Raw genomic sequence first — 9,002 nt, 5'->3', positions numbered from 1 at the left:
ATCTATAGCATACCTGAGTAGCTCAAGTACGCTAGGTCACTTTTTCACCTCTCCATTTCAAAGCAGATGCCAATAAATCATCATCGTCATCATATTTTCGCAGTAAAATCTAATCAGTAAAACTTTTTTACCAAATGTTGAAGACCTAATTTTTATTAGCGCTGGTAGTAATTATTCCTGGAGAATTACTTTTGAATGAGAAATAAACGTTCTCAAACATGCAGAAAAGCAATCTTCAATAAGTTGTGCTTTATTCACTGTCATTCTCACTACCCAATTCGTGAACTTTATCCTCGGGATGGTCTTTCACGAGCCTTATTTACCTGCAACGAAAAGAATTTGACAAAGTGTAAGATTCAATTACAACGCGCCAAATATATCGTTGAGATATTCCATAAATGAACCGTTCTGTAGTGTCAGAATAAGGACTCCGCTACTATTCAAAGTACCTATAGGCGAAAGGACTTCTTGGCCAAGTGGGTGCTTAGATTTCCTTGATATACTTTGTGGCGCAACATACATTTCTTGAAAAGGGACAGAAAAAAGGAAGACAGTGAAGCGCCAATCGCTTCACTGTCTTCCTTTCTTCTGTCCCTGTTCAAGAAATGTATTTTGCGCCACAATGTATACCTAGGATACCTATAGGCGTTCCCGATGTTCAGCAGATAATTAAACGCAGCTATTATGCCTGTCAAAAAAAAACACGTTAGAGTTTCATATAATATGTGAGAACCTTGACCGGAATAATTTTAAAGGAATAACTTGGCGTTTGAACATTTTGATTGATCACCAACCCTGCATTTAAATACAAGAATTTTCAGAAACAAAAAGCGAAACTGATACAATAGTTTTCATTTTCCCCACTTGAACAGAAAAATTCAACAACAAAAGCACAACAACCTCAATCTGCTTGTACGAGTATTAGGAATTCTCTTGAGCTAGGATGGTTTACAAAGTTAACTGAAACCCTCATGATTCTTTATGCCCTGAAGAATCTGTTAGTGCACTACTTGTCTAAGGCTATTTTGATTGGCATCGAAGTCATCCTGCATAATTTCTCCGCGCAGTTTTATCGCATTGAGCTAATCAATATTTTCACGCGTTGTTCACTGCACACTATATTTAAATCACTGGCCGTTCAAAAACACCATTCTCGTCGTATGCTCAATATTATTTGCGCCACGAATTTCTGATAATCTTGCAGGACGTATAGTCTGGGTCTTGTCTGTACAACCTGCGTAAACGTGTGGGGACAACTGCTCAATTGAAGCAACATATTGATGGCGAAAGCAGAGTTTCTTTTTTCAGAAATCTTCACATATCTCTAACCCTGCTGCCGGAATCGTCATGAGCATTCTCCGTACTTTACTCGAAACTTATAATATATAAGTATACATCGTCACCACAAAACGGCGAAAGTTAAGGGATATATACTTACACACTGCGTTATATAGCTGGTCGTACATAATAGGTCCGATAAAAAATATATTTCCGAACAAAGCCTTTGCTCCACGCAGAATGTTGCAGAAGAAGGTTCGTGTCATATCCAATGGAGACGTAGTAATCGTTTCCTTCATGAAGCACTACATTTGTGAGGAAATACCATAAGAAGTATTATATTTACACCCAACATGACATGCGTCATTCCGAGCAGCAATGCTGATAGAAACAGTCGCGCAGTGGGGCAGAAACCTAAAAGCGGGTCAGTTGTTCCTATGCACATTCAAATCGCAGAAGCCAGTTACGAATCAGCATGTTCATCTACGAACTTTCCTTCTTTTTTCGGGTGCACAGCGCCATATTATACTGAATTCAGGTATCATTGTAGCATGCATAGCGTAGACACTTTATTATTCCCTCTGCAGTACTGAAAAAATCTGCAGAATTCTTGTTTCAGAATGTGCAATAACAATCAAAGAGGTTTTACTTCGAACCTTTCTTTTTGGTTTTGTATAAAAATGTTATTACAAGAAGCACATTGAGCGTTACCTTTAACGTCATTTAGGACGGTCATATGTGTCAAATTTAGCGTGTAATAAACTTTACTAGCGTTTTGTTTTCGGTTGTTCTTGCGAATGAGTTTTCATATCTTGAGCGGGTCAGCATACAGACTGTCCTACTGCCATGGAGTAATGAAAATGTCGTTAGGTGATTTTTGCATGCCCTTAAGCAAGCCCATTCTAAGTAACGATTTCTAGCAATACAAGCTCAAGAGATATGCTACCGGTCCTCACATTCACCATTCCGTTATATTAGTAATTAAAAATATTAAAAGACTACTCGTATAAGGTGCACCATGGTTCTTCTCCTGCCATCTGAACTTATAGACGGCGATCAAGACAACGTATCGCGTGTTTGTACTTTTATATAGCGTACGTTTAAAACACACAACGGCTCTCAAGGATTGCTTGCGACTCAAAGTGTAAGTTTAACAATTCATGCAATTTTGGGGTTTTACGTGTCAAAGCTACGATCTGATTATGAGGCACACCGTAGTACGGGACTTCTGGTAAATTATGACAACCGGGGTTTCTTTAACTTGCACCAAATACTCGGTACACCATGCGCTGTCCCATTTACGCATGTGCTGAAGTGGCCGGCTCGTGAGCAGCCGAGCACTCCGAAGAACACTAGTCATTGATGACCAATACAATACTAGCAAATACTTCTCCAAACTGCCTACTAGTATACTACTAGCCTACCAAACTGACTTAGTTCATGTATATGCTCTCTCCCATAAAAAGCATGCGCAGCTTGCACTCGTGGTGTAAGGCTGGAGTCAAGAGCGAAGCTTCTGATCACCTAGCTTTCACGTCGCTTGTCTATGTTGTTTGCTGGTTTTGTGAAGTTATGCTTGGTTTTGCTAAGTTGTTGGTAGGCTTGGCTAAGTCGTTTCTAGATTTTACGACGTCATGTTAGGCTTGGCTAAGTTTTTTCTAGGTTTTGCGAGGTTATGCTGGGTTTTCCTAAGGTGTTGTCATGGCGGGCTTGACGCTGGAAGCTTTCGAGCAGCCGTTGGCGGAGGTCACTCTCTCGGCGACGTCGAACATCCAGTCGCCGGCTCTCGCGTTCCCTGGACTGAAGCTCGGTATCCTCGACTCGGCGTCGCCTCTTCTCAGGCGCAGCTTTGGCGCGGAATTCCGAATCAGCTCGGCGGCGACGGATCGCTTCTCGTTTGTCAGTACGCCGCTTTTCCTTGTAAGCCGCTCCTTCTTCGGGCGTCCGGACTTTCTTCGGTCTTCCCATGGCAGCAGCACGCACGCACGGAGTAGAAGAGGCGAAAGGTGTGTCGCCGCGCCGGCTGTTCCGAGCTCGCATGTGACACCACGACTCCGCCCTACGCGCGTGGAATGCGAGGTTACGTGGCTCGGTGCTCTCGCAGGTGGTTGCTAGGCAACGTGAGGTGGCGCAAAGCTGGGCTGAGTTTTCTGGTAACGCTCCACGGCGGAACTAAAAGCTTAAGCAGCTCGGCTGTTAAAAATGGTAATGTTTATTATAAAACCTCAATACCAAGTGGCATGAATACATAGGTAAACTATTTAACGCAGCCAGAGTGCAAAATATTTCCTCGTATTTGAAAAATTTACTTTACCTGGAAAGAAATTATGAAACGATAAAATTGTAGGCTTGCTGTTTATTGCACCCTTCTTTTGAATGTAGACTGGCAACAATTCTTCAATATATAGAAGCTCTCTCAAAATATTTTTCATCCTTCTGGGACGGTATAAATTGACTAAATGTGAACAAATAATCTGTGAATCTTTTCATGCAAGCTACGTTCAGCACATCTTGAGAGGAATAACTCAAAGAACTCTTAACATTCTCGGACGTTCACGAGTTACTTAAGCTACGTCCTTTTCTCATAACATTTAGTGTTCCTCGGCTGGTAACAGTATAAAAAAATGATTTTCTCGTTCGGTTTATTTCCGTCTTAGCTGTTAATCGTAGGAAGTACTGATGTTGATTTCACTATAGGCAAAGTATAAAATTGAGACAATATATTTCGCAAAGGCACTAGCTACTGTGCCACGATATGCGCATTCATGTGAAAGAAGCCGTTAAGCAGGATGACCTTTTTGTTGATCCCCAAATTAGACAAGCATGCATTTTGTGAGCAGATGGCGTGGTTTTATGGCATGTTCTCATTTCGAATCAACCTTCACAAACCGATGCTAAAATGCACTTCACCGCCAGCAAGTCCAAGGACGAAAGCTAGTTGCATTATGCAAAGACCGCATGCAGCTATTATATATATGCTTCATATTTTTTCCGGACTTACCATGTTGGCCGCGATCAATGACTGCACGAGTGACACCTGCCGGAGTTGAAAAAAGTAATATTAGGCATTACACCACCACGAAAATACTCATTGCCCATTGTAGTAAAGTATTCCCATTCAGGTTTCTGTATTGATAGTTAAGACTCGTCCTTGCATGATGGATGCGGCACGACAAGGAAGCTGCTGCCTTCCTCTTAGCTTCCAACGTATGCTTCAGTTGCCCACAAGAAATATCGCCAAATAAAGGTTTTTTTTTTCACAGTATTATGGCGGATTTCAGACCTTCGCAATTGAAACCAGCGCGGCATTAAACAAAGAGCCTCCCCAAGTACTCTAAATAGCATATCTTGAAGTCCTAAATCAAAATTTAATCCTCTTTTTTGCATACATTTTCTATTTATATTGTCACGTGATGGTGACGTTGAATAACACAGCAGCAATACTGTGAACGACAAAACTAGCTTTTATTGGGCGAACCTGTGCCCACAACACAGGCTACACTTATAGCACAACGATAGCGGCGAACACGGTCGGCGATCGTCGAAAATCTGATCAGCGGGTCAAGTGCGTCGGCTTTTATACAGCAATCATCGAAGGTTCCAGACTAATCGCTGGGACCCGCATGCCTTCCACAAAGTTCTACAACATTCGAGTCACGCGATGAAATCAGATAACACAAGGTTCGGCGACAACAGACAGCGGATAGAAGCATCGATAACTTTCCAGAAACTTCGGATACATGCAGACGCGTCCCGCGCTGTGCGATAACATTTGTTAGGCGGCGAAACGTGGTCGCCCGTTAAATTTAAGTACACGTGTCAATATAAATCATACAAACATTGCCAAATCACGGGTGTGCTTCATTGCTCGATGACCTGCAGTTACTGTGACGTTTATCTAAGTCTATTAAACGTGTAGTAAAATATTCTTGCTGTAGTCCAATCGCGAAACTCCACGTTCCACGTGCGGCTCACGCAAACAGAATTTGCGCTAGCACGGTCATGGTAGCTTTATTCTCGAACATATCACTTGCGGAGTTGGCCGGCCAATGACAAACAGAACTTATGAACGAACAACTGTACGAATTCGGTCACAGGTCATTTGCCTTAGGAGGGTCATTCAAGTGCTTCAAAGTACAGGCGAATTAGTTATCTTCCACGCATGAACATTATGTTTGTCATCCCTTCCCAAACAAAACCAAACATATAAAAACTTCAACGAAGTTCAATTTTACTAAACTTTCCCTGAAAGGCCAGGAATGCGCATGATTTATTCGGATGGCATTGTGAATGTTGGTACCTGTTGTGTCGCCGGCCTCCTGACCAATAACATTGTCTAATGAGTAAAGGGTGATAATGTGAGATCATCTCAAAAACAAGCCAGCAAACGCTAAGGCAATAAAGCGTATTTCGTAAGCATGCTTAAACTACAACAGTCAATATAGAGAAGAAAAGATCACTATAGTCAATCTCTAACCCCTACAGAATGCTGCGACATAGCAATAACACACAAGGACACGAAAATTGTTAGTGCATAGACACACTGTCACTTTCTCTAAAGAAGGTTGCTAAAGCTTTTAGAGCTCATCGCTCTAATGATGCCTGATTCCATGGCCCAAGAAACTCATCTATGTTGCAAGGACAATTATTTTCCGGGAAAATTTTACTTCAAATTCCATGCTTTCTTTCTATGTTTCCTTTGTAGCTTCGTGATGCGGTCGGGTGAATGACAATTTTCCCTTTCGCGAATTCGCGTTAATAAATAACTGCAATAACACTCCTTTCATTGGTAAATATATACAGAGATGAAGGTGAGATACGATATGGAGGTATCAGCAGTGTGCACCTGCTCTACACATCAGGGCGGAGACCGAAATTTAAAAAGGGGACTAGTTTTGATCAGGGCCAACTATTTTGTCCTGCTGCTTAATCTCTCCCCTCTGCCCCCTTTCTCTCGATTGAAAGGAGGGCGAGGGGCTAAATGGGTACCAAGTATTTACGTGAAGATGAGGAAACTGGAAAAGTGCACATCGGAAGAAATAGACAAGATCTGGAGACGCCGTTAGTGCAGTGTGCAGCAGATTCTTCTATGAATTCGCAATAACAAAAAAGCAAGAACTCTAAAGAAATATGATGGATTATACGGTGGTGCCCATCAGATCAATTGTAACTTTTTTTTACAAGGAAGTATAATTTGCGCAGAGAACGGTCATGTGCAGTATGATAATGAATGACAACAAGCACGAGAACAACAACGAAATTCAGTACAAAAAAAGGTATCCAGTAGAGATTTAAATACGCCACTCGGAAAAGATATCGGCAAGAGAAAGGCGAAGAAGGCCAAGCAATGATTCTTCACTGCTATATGGCCGTTTACCTCATTTTTCGACAGTCCCGCATCAGGTAAGCGAGTTAGACAATATCTATGTCAAAAGAAACAAGAATTTGCGGAATTTTTCTTTACTCACGTTGATGAGTGTCCCATTTTTGCAAAGCTTTAGTGTGTCGTTCAGGCACTGCAAATAAGCCAACAGTAAATTGTTGATAGTAGACAACATACGCAAGTTCAGCTAAAAGACAATTTTAGCGATATAGAAGTAACTATTACTGACACACTTTTAAGTATTGCTTTGAAATATTAATGGGCAAGTAACATTGGGGTTAACTTCTTAGTGTTCCGTAGGTGCCCGTGTAATGCAACGAATTTTGATGGATACCTCTTACCTACCGCTTAGTACGCTTCAGAAATAGTATTTGTGGAGTACGTTTACGCTTAACAATCATAGAAATCCGCCATCCGGTAACTTTTGTCACTCACTGCAAAAACAGTACTTAAAATAATCCTAGCTAAAATAAGTGGGTCTGTTCAGTATCGTCATGTTTTCCTATGCACCGAAAACTAAAAAAAGGGAGAAAATGTCAAGAAAGACGTCGTTTAATCATGCTATGGAGATAAGGCACAGAAATACAGAGTGATAATCTAAGTGATTTGACATGCGCCTGATGTCAAACTAGGGGGATAATAATTGCATTGGTAATAACTACGTGCCGTTCTAGGGAACCATTTGAGTAGAGATTAAACGTATAAAATGTCACACATCTTAAGTAAAGATTTTCGAGCAAATAACATTTTGTCAACTATGGCAGCAAATTGCCATCTTTAGAATTTCATAAATCGAATAAATATCAGGACTAAGAATACCCAAAGTGTCACCTCATAATTTTCTTTACTATTCCGATGAAACGAAAAAGAAAGACAAGCTTTCAGGGAATTGGATGAGTTGAGGGATGTGCTTACGCGCATACCCACCTTTCCATAGCTGCTGGGAAAGCCAAGTTTGATCTCGCCATGACAGACAGCGTCCCTCATGGATCCACTCGGACTCAAGGCACTAAGGAAGATGTCCAAAGATCGTCCCACTGAAACATCCCGTTGAATTACTGAGAATCGGGAATACTTTAGTTGGCTCAGCGATAATGAGATGCTATTACAGCGTGTACAGCCATGTAAATTTCCTTTTAGGTAAAGCGCACTCTGAAGAAACCTGCCTTTAATATGTCTGTAGGCGCAAAATACTCAGACCCATATAGGGGTATTTTTTTTTTATTTCGCAGCTGTAATCAATAGCAGACAAGACTGCTTCATAGAAGTCCAGCAGAAGAGTTTCGTTAATTATTTTTGTGCGCCTTGTCCGAATTTTTTTTTTATTCTTCTGCGATCAGGTCACGCTGTCGCATTATTGTGGGTTTCCTACGTGAAAACAAAACATGGAATAAGACAGGACAAGGATTATACCTTGCCCATTCTAGGTCCTAATTTAGCCTTCATGCTTTAAGTTTGCGACCATGAATCCACAACTAGCCCAGACAGTTACTTCGTTGCAAACAGCACAACCAGTTTATTCTAAATTGCCCCCCCCCCCCTTCTAAAGAAGTGGTGTAAAGAGTACTAATATCAAAGTGCGCACCGAAGCACTATATGGCCGGAATTGCTTGACAAATGCTGTACTTACAGAATGTTGAGAACTTGTTCACATATGCTACGAGCATGACTCGTAGAGAATACAGAGCATTCTGTGGCGACAAATTATTGAAGACGCTGGTCGCGGTGCACTGAAAGATATGAAGTTCAAGACTATGCAAACAACCATATTAGCTAAAGAGTCTTACTAAAGGCAATCACTTGTTCTTTAGTCAGATATTTTTATTCCACATAGGACGTCTCAAAGATTAAGAGAGAAGTCTTCTCAACTTTGTTACGAAATAAGTAAAATTAAATTCAATCTAATTTCTTGCGGTGCCGTAGAGTGATAATATGTCAGCATAATGCACTTCGCATGATTCCTAACACGCACGCCTGCATAGAAAATACATTTATCTTTTTGTGTGACACTTCCATAAAATCTCTGGCATCAACTGTTACAATTGTGATCATAAGAGGAAGCACTGCCTTGTAAGCTTCTCTATAAAGATGGCAATGTAAAAATCGCTTCTCTTATACTTCACTGCACCAAATTTTATTACATTTTTTGTCATAAAGAAAGTAACAGAACAAGTACGCAGCAAATTCCTTGTAAGTGTCACTAATTATTTTACAGCGCATTAGATATCAAAAGGCTATCTTAAATGAGTACCAAGATGACAACGTTCAAAACATTTTACCTTCTTAACAAAAGAAATATTGAATTCGGCAAGCTTTAGGTACTTCATATACGAGGTGCTCA

General features: G+C 40.9%; 1 long non-coding RNA gene across 1 annotated transcript; it reads right to left on the bottom strand.

The window, feature by feature from the left end:
• Positions 1-237: 237 nt before the first annotated feature.
• Positions 238-4,315, bottom strand: LOC126529326 (uncharacterized). Its single transcript, XR_008612001.1, has 3 exons — positions 4,280-4,315; positions 1,439-1,583; positions 238-323 (listed from the first exon to the last, which is right to left on the bottom strand). It is a non-coding gene; the product is annotated as an uncharacterized lncRNA (long non-coding RNA).
• Positions 4,316-9,002: the final 4,687 nt, after the last annotated feature.

The sequence above is a fragment of the Dermacentor andersoni genome, chromosome 8, assembly GCF_023375885.2.
Source record: "Dermacentor andersoni chromosome 8, qqDerAnde1_hic_scaffold, whole genome shotgun sequence".
Lineage (NCBI taxonomy): Eukaryota > Metazoa > Arthropoda > Arachnida > Ixodida > Ixodidae > Dermacentor > Dermacentor andersoni.
The sequence above is the reverse complement of the archived record's forward strand: the minus strand, read 5'-3'. Positions and strand labels throughout refer to the sequence as shown.